General features: G+C 41.3%; 1 protein-coding gene across 4 annotated transcripts in view; it reads left to right on the top strand.

Moving 5' to 3' along the window:
* LOC116277441 (guanylate-binding protein 7-like) overlaps positions 1-22,573 on the top strand; it is a 250,349-nt gene that overhangs the window by 90,880 nt on the left and 136,896 nt on the right. The gene's annotated exons all lie outside the window — the stretch shown is intronic.

The raw sequence follows: 22,573 nt of genomic DNA, 5'->3' as shown, positions 1-22,573 counted from the left end.
GGGGGGCAACAAACCAACATTCCAAAGCCAGATATATATCTTTGAAAAACCAGCTGGCTAGCAAAACAACATGAACAGCAAACCAACACTAATTAACTTAGATTTACAAGTTAGTCCAGCGGAACTCAGATCAGTATTCTGATACTTAGATTTGTGAGTTATCTAGTTAGATCAGCCTGGATTTTCCTTCACATTCCCCCCTCTTGATGCTTTCACAACCCTTGTTGGAGTAAGCATCATCACTTACCTGTTGCAGGGGCTCATGATTGGAGGCTAACATCTGAAGTTTTATAGCCTCTATCCACTCACTGACAAAGTGGGTCAGGAAGTTTAGGACACAGGGCCCAATTAGCAGAACTGCAAAAATCAGGAGCAAGGGACCTATGAACGGTGCCAGCCAGGAGGTCCAGCCCCAGGGGCCTGTCCATGGGCTCTTATTTAAAATATGTTTTCTCTTTTTACTTGGTTTTGTAACTCTTGAACCATCTTTCTGACAATTTCTGATTGATTGGCATAAAACAGCACTCTTCATCTAGGAAGAGGCCTAGTCCCCCCTCTTTGGCCATGAGTAGGTCCAGACCCCTCCTGTTTTGTAAGACCACGTGTCACCCGGCTCCGTGCAGGTGCATTGTGCAGCCAAGGGGAGTGAGGGCATTAGCATCAGTAGCATCAGCCTTATGATTATCTTAGACATGATGCTGCAGTGATGGCACTAATTATAAGAAGATATAAAATAGCTACCAGGATTCTATGGCCTATGTTCCAGTCAGGTGGGGTGGTGCTAGTTGGCCCCACTGCTAGTACGCAGACTGGTATAGCAAACAAGGAAAGAGGCATGGGAGCACAAAAGAAATACATTTAACAGCTGCGTTGAGCTTTCCTCAAGCTTCGGCCGTGCGTTGACTAGCCAGCTTCTGGGTGTGGCTAGGGCAGGGCTCGTTAATCCTTTTTTGGTCCCTCTTGATCTTAATCTTGAGTGGGTCTCCTGGGACACTCTCAATTTTCCAGGGACTCTCTGTCTGAGGTGAAGTCACTCTCTTAACCCTGGAGTGGTGGGTCCTAGGGATGACTCCTGCAACTTTATCAGCTGCAGGGGTAGTTAATACCACTAAATATGGTCCCTTCCATGTTGGTTTGAGAGGTTCCTTTTTCCAATCCTTCACCCATACCTGGTCACCTGGTTTATGAGGATGCACTTGGACCCCTAATGAAATAGGGGTCTTCTTTATCACCCAACCCCAAACTTCTCATAGTACATGTCCTAGTCCCAACAGTTGTTGGTGGAGCCCTAAATTTCCTATTTCTGGGGTGGGATTTCCCATCCTGACTAAAGGTGGCAGTCGCCCACAGAGGATTTCAAAGGGACGGTACCCAATATTAAATCTTGGGGTGCATCTAATTCGCAACAGAGCCAGGGGTAGAATGTCCACCCAGGGGAGCTGGGTTTCTCGGCTGATTTTAGCTGTAATTTGTTTTAGAGTTCTGTTCATTCATTCTACCTTCCCTGAGCTTTGAGGCCGGTATGCTGTGTGCAGGTTCCAGCGGATGCTCAGTGCCTTTGCCACTTGCTGTATGATTTCTGCCGCAAAGGCGGGTCCATTGTCAGACCCAATGGAGGTAGGCATTCCAAATCGAGGCATTCCAAATAACATCCCTGAGGAGAGCCTTTGTCACTTTCCTTGCTTTCTCTGTCCTGGTGGGGTAGGCTTCTACCCACCCTGTGAAGGTGCAGATGAAAACCAGCAGGTACTTATATCCCTTACTGGGCCCAAGTTCAGTAAAGTCCACTTCTAAATCTTCAAAGGGAGCCAATCTGCATCGTTGTATTCCCACTGGCCCAGTGAGCCCTCGTTTTGGATTGTTTTTTGCACAGAGCAAGCAGCGTTGGGAGACTGATGTGCACAGAGTAGGGAGACGAGAAATTAGGAAATATTGCTTTAAGAGGGCTTCCAAAGCCATTTTTCCCATATGTATGGCTTCGTGTTGTTGTTGAAAAGTCATTGGTTGGCCCCCTATAAACATCTTGACCTTGAGCTCCCGGGGGCCCAGGGGCAGGGAGCCTGGTCTCTCCTATTCTGAGTCGACCCCAGCCAGTCCGATATGACTACTGGCTGGCGGCTCCAGCTGATAAGTAGGCCTTTTGGGGGTGCTCTGTTTCCATCCTTTCTGTTTGGGCACTCGTTCTTTCAGTGTCCTGTCTCCCGGCAGAATGTGCACTGGTCTCGGCTCAGGGGCATCCATGGTTCGGGTCCACTCTTACAGGGTGGTGCAGGATTCTGGCTGAAGCTTGCTTTCCCCAGGGCTGCTGCAAGGAGCGCGGCTTTCTGCTTCATTCGCTGGTCTGCTTCTCGTTGGGCTTCTCGTTCTCAGTTTACAAAAACTTCATTTGCTACTTCCAGCAGCTGTGTAGCGTTTATCCCTGTGAATCCATCCAGTTTTTGGAGTTTCCGGCGTGTATCTGGGTATGTTTGGGCTACAAAGGCAGCGTTGACCATCCGCTGGTTTTCTTGGGCCTCAGGATCAAAAGGAGTGTAGACTCGGAATGCTTCACATAGTCTCTCATAGAAGTCAGTGGGGGTTCTGTCTGGCCTCTGGGTCACCGTGGTCGTTTTAGACATGTTAGTTGGCTTCTTGGCTCCCGGTCTTAGCCCTTGTAGGATGGCCTCCTGGTACTCACGCAGTGCTTCTCTTCCTTCTTGGGTGTTAAAGTCCCAATCTGGTCTGGCGTCGGGGCACGTGTCATGGCCCACCCTCAACATCCATTGTGTCCCCAGGGGCTCGGCCCTGCAGCCATTTTCGTGCTTCAGTGAGAATGCGTCTCCTCTCCTCCCTATTGAAAAGAGTCAGAAGCAGCTGGCGGACATCTTCCCAGGTGGGCTGGTGAGAATGGAAGATAGACTCTACGAGGTCAATCATAGCCTGCGGCTTTTCAGAGTAGGAAGGAGTGTGATGGCGCCAGTTGAGAAGGTCTGTGGTGCTAAAGGGTTGGTAGTAGAGTACGGGGTGCCCAGGCTGAACAGTCCTGTCTTCCCCAACTTGGTGCGGCCCTTGTGTCTCCCGCAGCGGCATTTGGAGAGCTGGTGGTGCTGGCTTTACGGCTTGTGCTGAGCGGAGTCTCCTTCCTACTGGCTCAGGCTGGGGGCTGAGCTCTGCCTCTGGGTCCTCAGTTTGGGGAGGTGGTGACACAGAGGGTGGTGGTGTCTCCAATGGGACTGGAGGTGTCTATGCCCGGAGGCATATGGAGGATGTAGGCATATTTCGTCTCTGCATCTCGCTGGAAAATAGGCTTTTTTCTCTCTGTCTTTTTGGCCTGGAGTGACTGAGCTACTAATATCTTGCATTGTCCAGGTCCATTTGAGCAAAACCGAATCCATGGGGGTAGAGTCTGGGCTATATTCAGCCAGGAGTCAATGTAAGGGAATTGATCTGGGTGGCCTGGGGTTGCACTGATTATTTGATAGACTGCTCGTACTGTTGCTAGTTCCAGAGTTCCTCCTGAGGGCCACCCGACTCCAAAGGCCGGCCATTCAAGCTCACACAAAGTGCAGAGCCTGCCAGGGGTCATTCAAATTCCACAGTCTCCTGAGAACCCTTTTCTGAAATTCTTAATCATGCAGTCTAGAGTGGTGGGTTTCGACTTAGGGCCTCCCATTCTTTTTAGATGTTTAAGGATAATAGATCTGTTGCTTTAGATGTTTGGGAAGGTAGCCTTTATATCTTTTCCTCCTTCACTCCTCAAAACACCGGAGTTCCCAGAGAGACTGCTCTCTTGCTGGGTCTATGAGTTGTCTGAAGGCTAATTTGGTCAGGGAGTCCGGATTCCAGTCACAGCTGATGTCTCTGGAGCTCAAGGCCTCAAGCAGTTCCAGGGACTTTCTTCATTAAATCCTCTCTATATCCTGAACTAACGTATCAGGGATGTGGGACTGACGGTGGATTGTAAAACAAATGGACTAGTAAAGGGACCTCCAAGGCCAGGTGAGCCCGGTCCTGAAGGAATTCATCTTCTAAACTTGAGTCCTGGGGGTCTGAGGCTAGGCAAAAGGGGCACTACTTGGATCAGTTCAGTAGGGGAACAATAAGTCTCGGGTGTTCTGTGACAGAATCAGGTAGGAGACTGTCTCAAAGAAATAGCATCCTAGCCTCCAAGGGCACAGGGGCATTGACTCATTGGCTGTCTATGTCCTTTTCCCTCCCAGTTTAGCCTCCCTGTGCCGGTGTCGCAGACAAGACAAGGGAGGGTTTTCGTTGCGTCCGTGGCCACTCCCCTTGCGGGGATGAAGGTGCCTCTTAGCTTTGGCGGGTCAGTGTAAGCTGCTGACTCCAATCAGGACCCTGAGGGACCGATACCGCCCTAAGCCGTATGAGGTCACCACGGAACCGCAGGTTGGGACTCACTTGAACTCCGTAGCAGAATGCTGTGAAGCTACAAACTCGAGCCTGATCACATGCTTCACAGGCCACTCATTCACACACACACACACACACAGAGGTTAACAACAGTCCTCCCACCAATACCAATATCCTGTTTCCTGTAGGAGGGGATCAGCCTCCTCTTCTGTCCACTGGGACAGGACCTGATTCCTGACCTGATTCCTGATTTCCCCGTCTGAAATACCATCAGACGGAGAGCCTGTAGGAGGGGATCCGTCTCCTCTTCTGTCCAATGGGACAGGACCTGATTCCTCCCGGGGGATCCTACCTTGTCCGGACGGCCGCCTGGTGAGTCTGTCCATCCCTCCACGGAGTCTAGCTCTGGTTGCAGCCCAGCCACCAGGGGGGCCGAGTTGCCGTCATGAAGGAGAACCCGGAATACAGTCGGGCGGCGCCACCTCGTTCGCTGCCGGAGTCCCATCCCCCGGTTGGCCTGAGGCACCATTCCAGTGGCACAAGGGGCCAGCATGGTTGTATCCTCGCTGGAGCCTCCAGAAATGTTACAGAAATGACAGGACAGCCAAGAAACAAGCACCACTCGGAGGGTTGGAGTACTCAGATGCATTACGCCGGCGGGCTCAGAGGGGCTTCTGCTCCAAAGCTCTGAGCACCTCCAAGATGTGCACATGAGGTTTTATAGGGTAAAGTACAAGCTTGGGGTATTCAGCCAATAGGCATGGAACGGCTTTAGCAGCATCATTATCACAAAAGTGGAGGCAGGGAGGCAGCAAACCAACATTCCAAAGCCAGATATATATCTTTGAAAAACCAGCTGGCTAGCAAAACAACATGAACAGCAAACCAACACTAATTAACTTAGATTTACAAGTTAGTCCAGCGGAACTCAGATCAGTATTCTGATACTTAGATTTGTGAGTTATCTTGTTAGACCACCCAGCTTTTCCTTCACACTACATCCCTATGCAGGCAGGAACTTGGATGAAGTCAGGGAAAGACACGCTTCACACCTGGTTGAAAAAACCCACCTTTGTCCCCCCTCCACGGGTGTCTTAGGTGTCCTTGGCCCCATGGTGAACGTGGGGCAGGTAATGGTGGGACAAGAGAGTTCAACAGCCTGTCACTCAGGGGTGCTTTTGTGAGGAAAGGGGTTTACAAATTTTTCTTTGATTTCAGAAATATTTTATTTCTTCATCTCCTTTCTCCTTATTTAAAAAAATTGTTTCTAACTGAGTGATTTTTCTTCATTAGCAGTACATATGTGTACAAAATCCTTGATTTTATAGCCCAGACATATTCGCTATTATTCTGTCATACTATTTTTCCCTTGTCTTTGACTAGGGTGGATCCAGATTTGGTGGTTGGGGGGTGATTGAGATTCTTTCTGCCTTGTTGTGAATGTTTAAGGTGTTGTACTTACTCAACAGGTAAAAGCTTGACGTCTGCCATTATGGAACCGGATTCCTTTGCCTGAGGAGCTGCGAGCCAACACGCTGAGACACTGAGGTTTGCAGCAGAGAAAGAGTTTATTTGAAAAGCAAGCAAGTAAGGAGGTAGGAGAACAAGTCTCGTCTCTGACCCCCAGAAGGGGAGGTGCTTGGGATATTGATGGGATAAAGGAGCAGGGTTGCCTTGGGCTTTGAGAAAAAGTTGTTGGAAGTGAGGAAAAGGTGAGCTCATTGGTGTGTGTTCAGGCCTACCAGAGTTCCGTGCTTCTTCATGGGATGCATGTGCAGATTTATGGGGAGTTGGTATGAAACAAGCAGGCTGGGATATAAATAGGTCACACATGGGACAAGCAAGTCTGTTCTGCTCAGTCTGATCAGCCATATTGGCTCCAGTGGTTTCAGTCACTTTGGTTGTATTACAAGAATAGGGCTTAAAAAAAAAAAAAAGGAAAAAAGAAAGCTGTCCCTTTATCTGCTGCTCTGTAAGATAGCTCAAGATTTGTTAGTCACCACTTTCTGTTACAGGTTTTTAACCATCTGGGACATGGTTTCATCACCAAATCAGTGTGTCAGAATGTAGCAAGGGAGAGGAACGAAGGTGGGTATAGTCCCAAAGCTCCATCGCCAAGAATCGCCCAGAACACGTGCTCTGGCACACGTTCTTCTGCGGACTTGCTCAGCTGCACGAGCAGCTAGGTAAGTATCATCTTTAGCCGGATGGCCACAAGCTCACTTTGAAAAATAGACCGATACAATATTGGAGCTTTGAAGCATAATATAATTAAAAGTATATGCAGCAGCGTCAGGGACAGGTTTTTATAGAATCCTGAAATTAAACTTGGCACATTTAAGATTTGAACCCAAGCTGGGAAAATGACCATGGCCCTGTAATTCCTGAGCCACCATGACTGATTTAGGGAGACATGTGGCACACGACTCAAGAACAAACAGTGTTAATCCTTTCTCAGTTGCTTGGATCCAAGGGATTTCTCTCCCTCTCTCTCTCTGTCTCTCTGTTTTTCTCCAGGTCTTGGTCCTGTTTGGCTCTAAAGCTCTCTTCTCTTCTGTTTCCATTAACTTTTCATTGTTGACAATGAGGATGTGAAGATGTGTTATGAGATGAAGACTGGAAGTGCACTTAGATATGTTTGGCCTTAAAACATGATACATACTTATTCTGTAAATGCTTCAAAAATATTTTAAGAAATTGTATTCCATAAGACAAATTCTGAAAAGAATAATATTGGAAAAGGATGAATGATTAAAATGAGTTCCTAACCTGAAGGCAGTCAGTGAGGCTGATTTACCTGAAATTAAGTTTTTACATTGTCTATTACTTTAACTCCAGAAAAAGTGGTCTAGCATCTTATTTTAGAAACTGTGCTTATTCGTCTCCTTGTTTGTTCAGCTTACTGTCTGGTGAATATCCTGCCAGAAAGAGCCTCATTTTCTCATCCTGCTACTCAGAGTTTAGTGAAGGAACACAGCTGGGGATGCAGCAGCATTGTCAGCAGCTCAGGCTTGATGGATTTTCAGTTCAAAAATCTGAGTGCGGTCATTCAGGTGAGGAAAATATGGATACAAAGGAATTATGGCCCTCTGGGGGCTCTAGACTTGGAGAGAGTGGCCAGTGGGAGAAAATGTTTGCCAAACCAAGGTGAAACTGTAGCACCTTGTATATTGCTGAGCACAGAAATAAACAAGGTCAAAGAACAGGCACTCAGAAATGTACACAATGTAAGGCAACAGAGCTGGAGTGCTGATCTGGCTGTAATAAACATGCCACCCTGCTCACAAGCCAGAGTGCAGTGTATCACCTGAGGAGACTCAGTGTAGGCCCCCGTCTGAAGGCTCTAGAGAATAAGCCATGGGCTGAATTGATAAACAAGCTGTGAGGAATGTCACTTATCCAGGCTGGATAAGAATTGGCCTACTTAATGTATCCAGTATGTATGGCTGGAAAGCCAATGATGGGTAAGATCCTCAGAGGAGGACAACTGAAGACAGGCACAGCTGGCTGGATAAGAGATGGCATACTTAATGAAGTTTCGTGATGAACTTTCAAACAATCTGTCCTTGATCATGTAACATCCTGTGCTTACTGCAGGAGCCTGGGGACCTAAATAAGATTATTAACATGTTATAACTTAGATGATATGTGAGGCATTGTGCATGTCCTATATAAACCCTTTTCTAAGAATCAATAGAGAACTGCCTTGTTTCTCTCCGCATGGTGTTTGTGTGTACATGATAGCGTGCCTCCGACACTCAGCCATAGTGTGTCTGGGACATGAGGTAAAGAGAATACTGAAGTGACAGTTTACTGCATCTGCCTTGGTATGGTAAAAGCAGATGTATATTTATACCTCCTTTACACATTCCCAGCACTTGTCAGGGAGGGTCCATTTTAAGGAACGTTGAGGGATGTTTAATTTGTCACTTGGGTGTCACAGCTCACTGCAGGGGTGATGGTGCAAAAGGTAAACTCTCTTTAGATCCCATTTATAAAGAGGAAACTTATTGCTGATTTAATGTTTCTTTTCACTTGGAGATGAGAGTTTACCTGATCAGAGTTCACAGACTAATATTGCTGGATGGGGTGGGGGGAAGGTGTCCATTAGAGCTACACTGAAAGAGAAACCAGGGTCTAATGCAAAACAAAAGCTTCAAGTGCCTCTGCAGTCATTCACTGCAATGGGGTCTCATTCAGTGCGTTCGGCTTTGTTGGATTTAATTTGTTTGGATCTACACATACCTCAAGGGGGGTGCTTACCTTCTCACTTATCTCCACTAGTATTTAAAAATATGGGAGCCTAACAGTCATATTACAATTATAAGAGTATAACGCAAACCTTAAACTACATAAACAGCTCACCTAATTCCTGCACGAGTGGTGGTGTAGCTGTCTGTCAGTGAACCTCTCTCTTTTGTCTTAGTTCTTGCTTGGCTGTGAAGGGAGCAGAAATTGCAGCCATGACCTGACAAGGATCTACCCTGTTTAGGCACAAACTTCCTCTCTTTCAAAGTATTCACAACACTTCCATATACTCAGCTGAATTCTACTCACTATTTTGTGCACTTTGGGTCTGTCCAGTACCTAATAGTGATAAGAAAACCAAGGGAAGTCCTACTTGATAAAGCCGCCAAATTTGGAGGAAAACATATACAGTTCTCTTTAAAACTATGGCTTTCCAGTTAGCTTGTTGTCTGTGCTGGCGACGACCATGATAGGAGGTCAACATATCCCTCCCAAGATGAGCTTTTTATCCCAATTCTTAGGGATTAGTTTGGTCACTTCCACAACACAGAATGAGCCCACAGTCGTAGGACATGCATTCCACTGGTTCTACCACTAATTACACGATTCAACATTTGCTTGCTCAGCAGAGCTGTGGAACACATTGTTGTAGAGGCAATTGAGAGGTCAGTTTGACCATGACTTCTGTGAGGATGGGGTGCCATTTTTCTGGATAAGGTAAATAACTTCAACTCATAGTCCTGATAGGGTTCTGTGCACCCAGTAGGCATAATACACGGGATTGGAGGCCAATGGCAGAATGACTAGTAGTCCCACTCAGTATCACTCGTGGTGACATCTTTAGGGAAATTTGTGCTCCTTGAACCTGAAAAATCTCGACTTGTGATTCCAGAGATCCTGGTTCCTAGAGAGAGAATGTTTCTACCAAGGGACAAAGTTCAGGGCCACTAAGCGGAAGCCATGCTGCTGCCTGTTCTCTCTGGGCATCTTGCGCCAATAGAGCAGGCACAGGACTGAGTCAGCGTCCTTGAAGTAATCATGAAAATTGACTGTTATCATCTTGAAGTGGTAGGATTACTGTCACATGATGGGGGCAGGGAGGAATATTTTGGCTATAATAACATGTAAGTCCTAAGGTATATATGTATATTCCCAAACCTTGTTTTTCTCACAGCAGAATAAAGCCATTGTTTGTTTTAAATCATGATGTGTTAGGAATGCATGTTTTAATTTCTGAGCTAAGTGATAGACTCAATTCACATCTTCTAAACAAACAGAAGACATATGGAGGAATTAAATATATTGAGTCTATCTGAAAGAAAACAGAAGAGAGAAAAATAAACTCATAATAGTCCAAGCAGAAGGAAAATATGAAACAATAGAACATACAAAAGCATATAAACAAGATAAAGTAGTGGGGAGGCCAAGATGGCGGAGTAGAAGGACGCTCATGGCTCACCCTCTCCCACAAATACACCAAAACTCACATTCACAGACCCACTCAGCCAACCAGAGCACCTGCCGAACTCCGACAGAACAGCGTCTTCTTCAAAAGACAGAGAAGCCAAAAATCTGTTAGGAGAAAAGAAAGAAACAAAGCCAAAAAGGAGGGATGGTTCCCGCGAGGAGGGAGTGGCAAGGGAGGACTAGCGCTTGTTTTGCTTGGTCTCCCCACTCCAACTGAGAGGCCAGCGGGATGGAGGGGCAGCCTCCAAGGCTTGGATCTGTACAGAGGAGACTCTGACCAGCAGAACTATGTTAAATGGGCACAGAGGGTCCCCAGAACACCCAGCCCGAGACTCCAGCCAGCACTGGAGGCTGGGCCATGCTGCCTGAGCCAGGCGGAGGACGGGGCGGCTGCACTGAGGGAGCCCTGGGGCACTTCAGGGGGCTGCGCCCCGTGGCTGGGGGTGCACAGTGCTGAACCACTTGGGCCCTCCATAAAATTGCATGGCTGATGTGCCCTTGGGGGGAAGGGGGCACACCCCGTCCCTGAAAACCCGTGGAAAGTTTTAGGGAGAAGAGAGAGGCGGGGCTCAGGAAAAGCTGCCATATCTTCCAGCGCTGAGCACCCGGGTGGAGGCGGGGGCGGGGGCGAAACCTGCATCTACACCGAAGGGCTTAGCAGCCTCAAAGGCCAGACAGAGGCTTGTCTACAGCCTGAGGCAGATAGGATACTTCCGTCCTGGTCCCTCAGAGAACTTGCTCTGCCAAGACAGACAAGGAGCTGAGTTTTGGTCCTGAGCAGGGGCAGGGCTGTTCAGTGGTCTTCCCGAAGCTCTCCTATGGAGGACCAAACCGAGGCATAGCGCACAGCCACGCAGAGGGGCGGAGCGACCGGCGCCTTTCTGGAAGGAACGCAGTCCCTGACCGCGGTGCTGGGAGGGGGCACGACCTTCCCTCCTACCTGGCCAGTCTGCAACATCTGACTGAGGCATCAGGAGGGGCAGTGACTCCCCTGCCCACAGCAAAGGAGAGCTGAACCTGACCCAGTGTTGGGAGGAGGCGTGATCTGCTTGCCTTCAGGTACTGGGAGCAGCACAGATGAGGGCTCCAATGGAGGACCTCTGGAAACAGCAAGCTGAACTTCCAAAAACAGGGTGAAGACAGAAGTATTTCGCATTAAGAGCACACAGTCTCCAGAACACTCTGCCCCCTCTTTTTGTTTTTAATCTGTTTTTACCTGTTCCATTTTCTATTACTCTTTTAATTTTCCATTCTTAAAGAATTATATATACTCCCAGTTTCAATCCCTTTTAAATTTTTTAAAAAATATTTTTATTATTCTTATTTTAAAAAATCCACATCAACTCATTTTTAATTCTCTTGATTTTGATGTCCTGTTATTGGTTATACACATGTTTCAAACACATTTTTCCCTCTTTTCTCCTTTTTAAAAAGTTTTTAAAAGACATCTCAACCCGATAGCTATTCTGTTTCAACTTGCTCTTCTATTATTCATTATACACCATTTTCAAAGATTTTTTTTCCCTTCCTTTAAAATTCTCTCTCTCTCTCTTTTTAAGTTTTATTCCTGCATAGGCATTAGATAGATTAAAAAAAAAAAAACTCCTTAAGGACCACAGTAGATACCTGATGCTCCATAAACCAGTGCCAGAGAGGTATGAGCAAGCTGAAGAAGCAGAGGAACCACTCCCAATTAAAAGAGCAAAAGAAATCCCCTGAAAGAATGATCAATGAAATAGACATTGATAGCCTACTAGATCAAGATTTCAAAAAAGGGGTGATCAAAGTACTGAAGGAAGTAAAAGTGATACTGTTTAGAGATATAAAATATGTCAAAAATGAAATGGAAGCTATAAAGAAGAGCCAAGTAGAATTGGTAAACTCATTGGCTGAAATGAGAAATGATCTGTGCAAAGCAGACTAGATAATGTTGAGGAACGAATAAGGGACCTAGAAGACAGGACAACAGAAAGCACCCAATCAAAACTGCTGCAAGATAAACAAATAAAAACAAATGAAAATAGCTAATATAAAGCATGCTCATCTTCTCATAATAGAGGTCCCAGAAGGGGAAGAAAGATCAAAGGGGATTGAAAAGGTTTTTAAAGAAATCATGACTGAAAAGTTCCCAAATCTAAAGAAGGAATCAGATATCCAAGGATGAGAAGCTCAGAGGGTCCCAAACAGGAAACCCAAATAGACCCACACCAAGACATATCATAATCAAGATGGCCAGAGTCAAGGATAAAGAAATGATCCTAAAGGCAGCAAGAGAAAAGCAAAGAGTGGGTTACAAGGGAACCCTCATAAGGCTCTCAGCTGATTTCTCTACACAAACACTATAGGCCAGAAGGGAGTGGCAAGATATATTCAAAGTCCTGAATGAAAAAAGGTGCAGCCTAGGATACTTTATCCAGCAAAGCTATCCTTTACAATAGAAGGAGACATGAAGAATTTCACACACAAGAAAAAGCTACAAGAGTTTAGCAACACTAAACCCATGCTAAAAAAACTACTGAAAGGTCTACTCTAAATAGAAAAGCAGCAGGATGCTACAGAAATAAGAAACTCACACCTGGAATTAAGATAACTCATGAATTACAAATAAAATAAACACAAAATTGTAAAAGAAGACATACAAATCATTAAGAGTGGGAGAGGGAGGCAGGAAAATATAGAATTTTTTTTTAATTTTTTGTTCTTGTAGGATGGGCTTGAGATCATGTTACTATCAATTTAATAAAAACAGGTACAGTAATGTGCTAATAGACTTACAAAAAAGGGTAACCACAAGCCAGAAACTTACAAGGGAGTGACAAATAGTAAATAAAATCCATGATAATACAAAAGAAAATTACCAAACCACAAAAGGAAGAAGAAAGTAGCAAAGAGGAAATACCAAAGCAACTTCAAATATAAGTTCAAAATGGCATCAAAAACATATCTATCATTAATTACTGTAAATGTTAATGGACTAAATGCTCCAGTCAAAAGACATAGAGTGGCATACTAGATAATAAAGCAAGAACCATCAATATGCTGCATACAAGAGACCCACTTTAGGGAAAAGGGCACATATTGATTGAGAGTGAAAGGGTGGAAAAGGATATTCCATGCAAGTGGAAAGGCCAAAAAAGCAAGTGTAGTAGTACTGATTTCAGACTAAATAGACTTTAAAATAAAGGCCACTAAGAAAGATGAAGAAGGACGTTTTATAATGATTAAAGGAGTAAAAAAAGATGATGATATTATTCTCATTAATATATATGCACCCAATATAGGAGCATCTAAGTACATAAAACAATTACTAACGAAGATAAAGGGGAATATTGATGGGAATACAATCATAGTGGGAGATATTAACACCACATTAACATCACAACACAGATCTTCCACACAGAAAATAAATAAGGCAACACGGAATTTAAATAATACAATAGAAAAAATAGATTTAGTGGATATTTTCAGAGCATTACACCCCTTCAAAATAGGATATACATTCTTTCCAAGTGCACATGGAACATTGTCTAGGATTGATCATGTACTTGGGCACAAAGGAAACCTAAACAATTTTAAGAAGATAGAAATTATCTCAAGCATCTTTACTGACCACAATGCCATGAAACTAGAAATCAACAACAGAGAAACAAAGGAGAAAAAAGGAAAGCATTGATATTAAACAACATGCTATTAAAAAACCAACAGGTCAATGAGGAAATCAAAGCTGAAATTAAAAAGTATCTTGAGAGAAATGAAAATGAAAGCACAACCACACAAAATTTATGGGACACAGCAAAGGTAGTGCTAAGAGGGAAGTTTATAGCAATACAGGCCTTCCTCAAAAAGGAAGAACATTCTCAAATAAACAATTTAACCCACAAGCTGAAAGAACTAGAAGAAGAAGAACAAAAACTCCCAAAAGGCAGCAGAAGGAAGGAAATTATAAAGATCAAAGAGGAAATAAATAAAACAGAGATTAAAAAAATAGAAAAAAATCAATCAAACCATAAGCTGGTTTTTTGAAAAAGTAAATAAAATCGACAAACCTCTGGCCAAACTCACAAAGAAGAAAAAAGAGAGACCGCAAATTAGCAAAATAAGAAAGGAAAATGGAGAAATTACAACAAATAAAACAGAAATATAGAATATCAGATGAGAATATTATGAAAAGCTAGATGGAACCAAACTGGATAACCTAGAGGAGATGGACAAGTTTCTGGTAACATACAATTCACCAAGACTGAATCAAGAAGAATCTGACCACTTGAAGAAACCAATGACTAGAAATGAAATAGAAATAGCAATTAAAAACCTCCCTACAAATAAAAGTCCAGGATCGGATGGCTTCACTGGGGAATTCTACCAAACATACAAAGAAGAACTCATACCAGTCCTTCTCAAACTCTTCCAGAAGATGGAAAAGGAGGGAATACTCCCAAACTCATTCTATGAAGCCACCATCACCCTGATACCAAAACCAGGTAAAGACACTACCAAAAAAGAGAATTATAGGCCAATATCATTGATGAACATAGATGCCAAAAGTCTCACCAAAATTTTAGCAAATAGAATCCAACAACACATAAAAAAGATTATACATCATGACCAAGTGGGATTCATCCCAGGGACACAAGGGTGGTTCAACATATGCAAATCAATCAATGTAATACATCACATCTACAAAAGGAAGGACAAAAACGACATGATCACATCAACAGATGCAGAAAAAGCATTTGATAAAATTCAACACCCATTTATGCTAAAAAAACTCTTGCCAAAGTGGATATAGAGGGAATATATCTCAACATCATAAAATCTATATATGACAAACCTACAGACAGCATAGTACTCAACGGTGAAAACCTCAAAAGCTTCCCACTAAAATCTGGGACAAGACAAGGATGCCCACTATCACCACTCCTATTCAGCTTAGTCTTGGAAGTCCTAGCCACAGCAATCAGGCTTGAGAGAGAAATAAAAGGGATCCAAATTGGAAAAGAAGAGGTAAAAGTATCACTATATGCCGACGACATGTTACTATATATAGAAGACCCTAAAAAGTTCACACAAAAACTACTAGAGCTGATCGAAGAATTTTTCAGCAAGGTAGCAGGTTACAAGATTAACGTTCAAAAATCAGTTGCATTTCTTTACACTAATGCTGAATCAACAGATAAAGAAAGTAAAGAAACAATCCCTTTTTAAATAGCACCCAAGGAAATGAAATACCTAGGAATAAATTAACCAAGGAGGTGAAAAATTATAGACATAAAACTATGAATCATAGATGAAGGAAATGAAAGAAGACTTTAATAAAATGGAAAAATATCCCATGCTCTTGGATTGGAAGTATGAATATTGTTAAAATGGTCACACTACCCAAGGCAATCTACAGATTAAATGCAATCCCTATCAAATTACCCAGGAGATATTTCACAGAACTAGGACAAATCATAATAACATTTATATGGAACCACCAATGACCTCGAATTGCCACAACATTACTGAAGAGAAAGAAAGAGGCTGGAGGAATAACTTTCAGACTTCAGACAATACTACAGAGCTTCAGTCATGAAGACAGCATGGTATTAGTACCAAAACAGACATATTGACCATTGGAACAGAATAGAGAGCCCAGAAATGAACCCACAAACTTTTGGTCAACTCATCTTCGACAAAGGAGGCAAGAATATACAATGGAATAAAGACAGTCCCTTCAGCAAATGGTGTTGGGAAAACTGGACAGCAGCATATAAAGCAATGAAGCTAGAACACTCTCTTACACCATACACAAAAATGAACTCAAAATGGATCAAAGATTTAAGCATAAGACAAGATAGAATAAACCTCCTAGAAGAAAATATAGGCAAAACATTATCTGATATACATCTGAAAAATGTTCTCCTAGAACAGTCTACTCAAGCAATAGAAATAAAAGCAAGAATAAACAAATGGGACCTTATGAAAATTACAAGCTTCTGCACAGCAAAGGAAACCATAATTAAAGCAAAAATACAAGTTACAGAATGGGAGAAAATTTTTGCAAATGAAACCGATAAAGGCTTGATCTCCAGAATATATAAGCAGCTCATATGACTTAATAAGAAAAAGACAAACAACCCAGTCCAAAAATGGGCAGAAGACCTAAAGAAGCAATTCTCCAAGGAAGAGATAAAAATGATCAATAGGCACAAGAAAAAATGCTCAATATCACTAATTATCAGAGTAAAGCAAATGAAAACTAAAATGAGATATCACCTCACACCAGTCAGAATGGCCATCATTCAAAACTCCACAAATGACAAATGCTGGAGAGGCTGTGGAGAAAAGGGAACCCTCCTACACTGCTGGTGGGAATGCAGTTTGGTGCAGCCACTGTGGAAAACAGTATGGAGATTCCTCAAAAGACTAGGAATAGACTTACCCTATGACCCAGAAATTCTGCTCCTGGGCATATATCCAGAAGGAACCCTACTTCAAAATGACACCTGCACCCCAATGTTCATAGCAGCACTATTTACAATAGCCAAGACATGGAAACAGCCTAAATGTCCATCAACTGATGATGGAATAAAGAAGAAGTGGTATATTTATACAATGGAATACTATTCAGCCATAAAAACTGACAACATAACGTCATTTGGAGCAACATGGGTGCTCCTGGAGAATGTCATTCTAAGTGAAGTAAGCCAGAAAGAGAAAGAAAAATACCATATGAGATCACTCATATGTGGTATCTAAAAACAAACAAATGAAAACCAAATAAACAAAGCATAAATACAGAACAGAAACAGACTCATAGACATAGAATACAAACTTGTGGTTCCCAATGGGGTGGGGGGTGGGAAGGGATAGGCTGGGATTTCAAAATTGTACAATAAACAAGATTATACTGTACAGCACAGGGAAACATACACAAGATTTTATGATAGCTCACAGAGAAAAAATATGACAATGAATATATATATATGTTCATTTATAACTGAAAAATTGTGCTCTACACTGGAATTTGACACAACATTGTAAAATGAATATGAATGAATAAAAAATGTTTAAAAATCCATAAAGTAAATAAAAATGAAATTAATGCAACAGGAATAATGCATAGTATGTACATAATATCAACTAAATCATATATTATTCTTGAGAAACATCATAATATAATGCTATGGAAAAGTCAAATGTAAAGAAAGGGGATTTGATGCAGCACACACATAACAACGATCTATAGAAAACAAAAAAATTAGTATCATGTGAAAACAGAAGTGTTTGCAAGTGTTATAAGAAAGCAGAAATGATAGTCTGTGCATGTAACATACAGCAAAATATAAAAGTATACTTTAAGAGCAAAAGAGCCTGTCTATATTCATATAGAAAATTGACAAAATTTCCAGTTTTCCAGAAAGACATAATATTATTATATTTATATCTACTTTATAACATAGTCTCCAATTAATTAAGAGGAAATGGGCAGAACTAAAAGAATAGTTATGGCTACAATTTTAAAAGCACACTTATCCCACTTCTTTGATTGATCGTTAGAGCTAACACACAAAATCAATAGTGAGGTTGGAGATATGTAGATGAGAATGAGCAAAACTGAACAAATAGAGATTTCGTATATTGATAACTGTGATCAAACACTGTAGAAAACATATTTTTTCAACTTCAAGAATTAAAACCAAGCCGATTATATGAATTTACCAGAATACAATGTTAAGAAATGGTGACAAAAATATAACTAGAAATTTATATATCTATATATCTGATAGGTCAAGGAAAATTTTATTTTGAAAATTATAAAATATTTAAAATGAACAATACTGATTATACTATTCATCAAACATTGAGGATGCAGCCAAATCACTAATTTCAGTGAAATTCATGGCCTCAGAACCACATGCTAGTAAAGAATTAAAGTTGAAAACAACCTAAATATCAATCACTACATGTGATACAAATACAGAAAAAGTAGAGTAAACCAAAATAAGAATGAAAGCATACTTAATGAAACAGAAAACCAATATATAATAAGAGTATCAAAACTTCCAAAATGTTGGTACTTTGTGAATCTGGCAAAGGTAGACTGACGAATCAAAAGAAATGAGACCCATGTTCCAAATTGCTGAGACTCCAAAATGCCTCAAGAAAATATTGTCACAGTCTGAAAAATGAGGAAAGTACCAAAGAATCTATAAAATAATGCTTTTAAAAACCCACGATGGTTTAGGTCACCAGGTAAGAAGATAAACTGAATTCCAAAGGGTCCAAATCTCCTTTGAGACACCACATAAACTTTTTAACCATTAGCAAATTATAGACATTAGAATAAGTTAAGTAAAATTTTAGTGAATTTCTTCAAGACTGAGTGAGGGCTAGAATCATTTTTTTTACTTTATCGATTTTATTTTATTTATTTAATTTTAATAGATTATACTTCTAGAGTAGTTTCAGGTTCACAGCAAAATTGAGCAGAAAATACAGAGAGTTCCCACATAGCCCACCCCACCCACACATACATACTCCCCTACCATCAACATCCCTCATCAGTGTGGTATATTTGGTACAATCAATGAACTTACATGGGCACATTATTACCAGCCAAAGTCCATAGTTTACATTAGGGTTTACTTTTGATATTATACATTCTGTGGGTTTTGACAAATGCATAATTACAAGTAACCACTATAGTATCATACAGAATAATTTCATTGGTGAGGGCTAGCATCTTGAGAAACTTTGACATAAGAGGAATCCACACCTACTCATAAAAAAGTGTCCCACTGGGCTCCATCAGGTGCTCATAAAAAATAGCAGATTTTGGGTGGGAGATGTGTGACATCCTTGGCTGGACAGGCTGACTGGGCTTCCCAAGGTTTGAGGCACAGAAGGAAGATCTGGAGAACCTAGGAGCATGCAGGCCTCCAACAAAGCCTTGCATTGAATAACAGAATCATCAGTCTACCATTGGAATAGGTCAAGGGCACAGAGAGAGGCTATCTGGAACACAGGTCTGCAGGTCTGCTAAAAGTTCAGGATGGAACAGGAATACTCAGGAAATCCTCAGACCTCCCACTCAGAGCAATGCCACGGCAGAATTTCAGTGGAGGAATGGGAAGCTTGTTATGTACTTGATGTAGCTATAGCAACAACAAAGCCCAGACAGGTGGATTACAGTTGCATTAAATCAATGACCCCCCACAGTCATCCTAATGGAAAATCTTCAAACATAAATATTATTATCTCAATACTACTTTTTTTTCCCCATGCCAAGCATACAATAATGGAGTCAAGCAAAAAAATAAAACCAAAACATGATAAAACTATGCATTATAATGAGATAAGATGAGGAACAAAACAAAATTCAGAGATAGACCAAATGTTAGAACAGTCAGAGAGGCCAGGGTGTTAAAATCGCTACTATTATGTTGAAAGATCTACTGGGACGTTGAAGAACACACATGAACATATGCGAAATGAAATGGAAACTACTTGAAGAGTAAATGAAAATCCTATAAAAAGTAAAGCACAATGTCAGTCATAAAGAATTATTTCAATGGAATTAACTAAAAAAGATGTGGGAAAATTGGTGGAAAGAATCAGAGAAGCTGAGATAGATCAATACCAACTAACCAGATGGAAATCAAAGAGAAAGAGAAAAAAATAACGACTAAGCATTCAATAGCTGAGATCATCTCACAGGACAATGTGTAAAGGTTTATTGTAGGTAATTGGAAAAATCCAAATAGAAGTAAAGAAGGTAGGGAAAAACATATTTGAAGGGAAAATGGCCAAGAATTTTCTGAAAGTAATGAAAGGCACACTAATGTCCAATCAAAAACTCACTGAACCCCTAGCAAAGCAAATGGAAGATAAATATGGCCATGTACCTCACAGACTAGCAATAACAACCAAGTATAAAGAGAAAATCTTGTAGGCAATTAGTGAAAAAATGAAACAATACATACAGAGCAACAAAAAGTAGGGAAACAAACATTGCTAGAAATTACAAAAACTAGGACAAAGTAGAATAACATCTCTAAAGAGCTGAATGAAAAATGTAAACCAGAATGATCTACATAGCAACAATGTTTTTAAAGTGAATGCAAAGTAAAGACTTTTAAAGTAAAGCTTTTGAACACTTGTATCCTGTTGGTGGGATTGTAAATGCGTGTAGCCACTATGGAAAACAGTATTGGGGTTCCTCGCAAAACTAAAAGTAGAACCCCATATGATCCAGCAATTCCTTCCTGTGTACATGTCTAAAAAACAAAAACACTAATTTGAAAAGACACACACTCCCCAATGTTTATAGCAACACTATTTACAATAGCCAAGACATGGAAGCAACACAAGTCCCTAACATCAGCTGAACTGATAGAGATGTGGTGTATGTACATGTAAATATAGATATAAAATAATATCACTTAGTCCTATAAAAGACTGAAACTCTTTCATTTGCAGCAGTATGGGTGGACCTGGAGAACAGTACGCTTAGTGAAATAAGTCAGACTGAGAAAGACAAACACTATGGGATATCATTTATCTGCACAATGTAAAAAATAATACAAATGAATATATATATGCAAGACAGAAACAGACTGACAGATGTAGAAAACAAACTAGTGGTTACCAGTGGGGAGAGTGAAGGCCAGGGGGCAAATTAGGGGTACACAAGTAAAAGACACATACTACAATGTATAAAACAGACATATAACAAGGAGACATTGCACAGCACAGGGATTATAGACATTATTTTATAGTAGCTTTGAATAGAGTGTAGTCTGTGCAAATGCTGTATTAGTATGCTTTACACTTGTAATGAATATAATTTTGTAAATCAACTATATTTCCATTTTTTAAAAAAGGTAAAACATGGAGTCAGGGGCTGGGAGGGGGTCAGGTACTGTAAAACTTTAGGGACTAAGCACTTATAAGAATATTAAATGCATTTTAAAATGTCAAAAGGAAAAAAACTGACAGAATTTATTGCTATCAGGCTCCCAATTTAAGAACTGCTAAAGGAATTTCCTCAAGCAGATGAGAAATGACAGCAGGGATAAATTTAGATCTACACAAAGGAATAAAAGCACTTGAATTGGTAAACTTTTCAGCAAGTATAAATAGAAAAGAAGGCACAGACAACATATGAGAAATGAGACTCTCAGATATGAGAAAAATGTCTATTTGCTGTTAAAATCCTACAAATATTAAACACTAAGCTACTACTGAACAATTTTATGTAAATAACTTAAAAGTTGGATAAATAAATTCCTTGAAATACAAATTACCACAACTGATTCAAGGACAAAATACAAAACAGAAAGTCATAATAAGTATTAAAGAAATTTAGTCACTGAGAATTCTTTTAAGATAGCTCATAGCTTGGCCATTTCAACTGTGATTTTTACATTCAATAACAATAACTTCAGTGTTAGTCAAACTTCCATACAGCACAAAAAATAAGGTGCATTGGTGAACTCATTTTTTGAGTCTTGGAAATATTTAATTCCAAAATATCACTAAAATAGTATACATGAAATAAAGATTCTATCACTGATGAATGTAAAGGCAAACAACTTTTAAAAGCTTGCAAGTCATGATTCTCACAACAAGAAAATAGCTGAACAAACTGAAATCAACAAGTCTTCCTAGATATGTAGGGGCATAGAGGTCATAGGTTAACTGCTGAACCCCAATCTGGAGACACAGGTAGGTGGACAGAGCATCATAGCTCACCAACAGCGGGCTCCAGCAGGGGTGGGAACAGTTTCACAGTAATTGATGAGTTGATGGAGGCTTAGGTGGACTAAATTGTGAGTTAAAAACATAGAGGATGTTGGTCTAAGCAGATGCCCAATACTTTCTTGAGTTTTACTTCTAGGATAAAAACCATTGGGTTCTCACTGTGAAATCTGGAGAATAATCTCTGAATGTTTCCAGCAAGGGAGGAGAAATGAAACAATTTTGAAACACATCCAGAGCTTTTTGTTCTCCTTAACAAAGCCTTCCTTCAACAGAAAATATTTTGCCAGAGCCAAACAGCCTTGGGTTGTATCAAAGCCAAAGCAACCTGGGGGAAGAGGAACTATCCAATACTATTCTCCCCCTATCATCCCCAGACTTCAACTTTGGGTAAAGGAAATGCTCATCTCAGGTTCACTGAAAGACTGAGGCTTAATAATAGGGCTATAGGATACTTTCCCTTCCCATCCCTCACCAGTACATCAACAAGATCACTGTATATTAACAGGGGATCACAGCTAGAAGAACTGCAAGTCTCAGACCCTATTTAAGATGTCTTAGTCCATTTGGGCTATTATAACAAAATTCCACAGATATGGCAGTACATAAACAATAGAAATTTATTTCTCACACATGTGGTGGCTGGAAGTCTGAGACCAGGGTTTCAGCATGGTGGGTTTCTGGTGAAAGCCCTCTTCTGGGCTGCAGACTGCCGAGTTCTTGCTGTATCCTCACCCAGTCAAGGGGGCAAGGGAACTTTCTT

Source organism: Vicugna pacos, chromosome 13, assembly GCF_048564905.1.
Source record: "Vicugna pacos chromosome 13, VicPac4, whole genome shotgun sequence".
Taxonomy (NCBI): Eukaryota; Metazoa; Chordata; class Mammalia; order Artiodactyla; family Camelidae; genus Vicugna; species Vicugna pacos.
The sequence above is the reverse complement of the archived record's forward strand: the minus strand, read 5'-3'. Positions and strand labels throughout refer to the sequence as shown.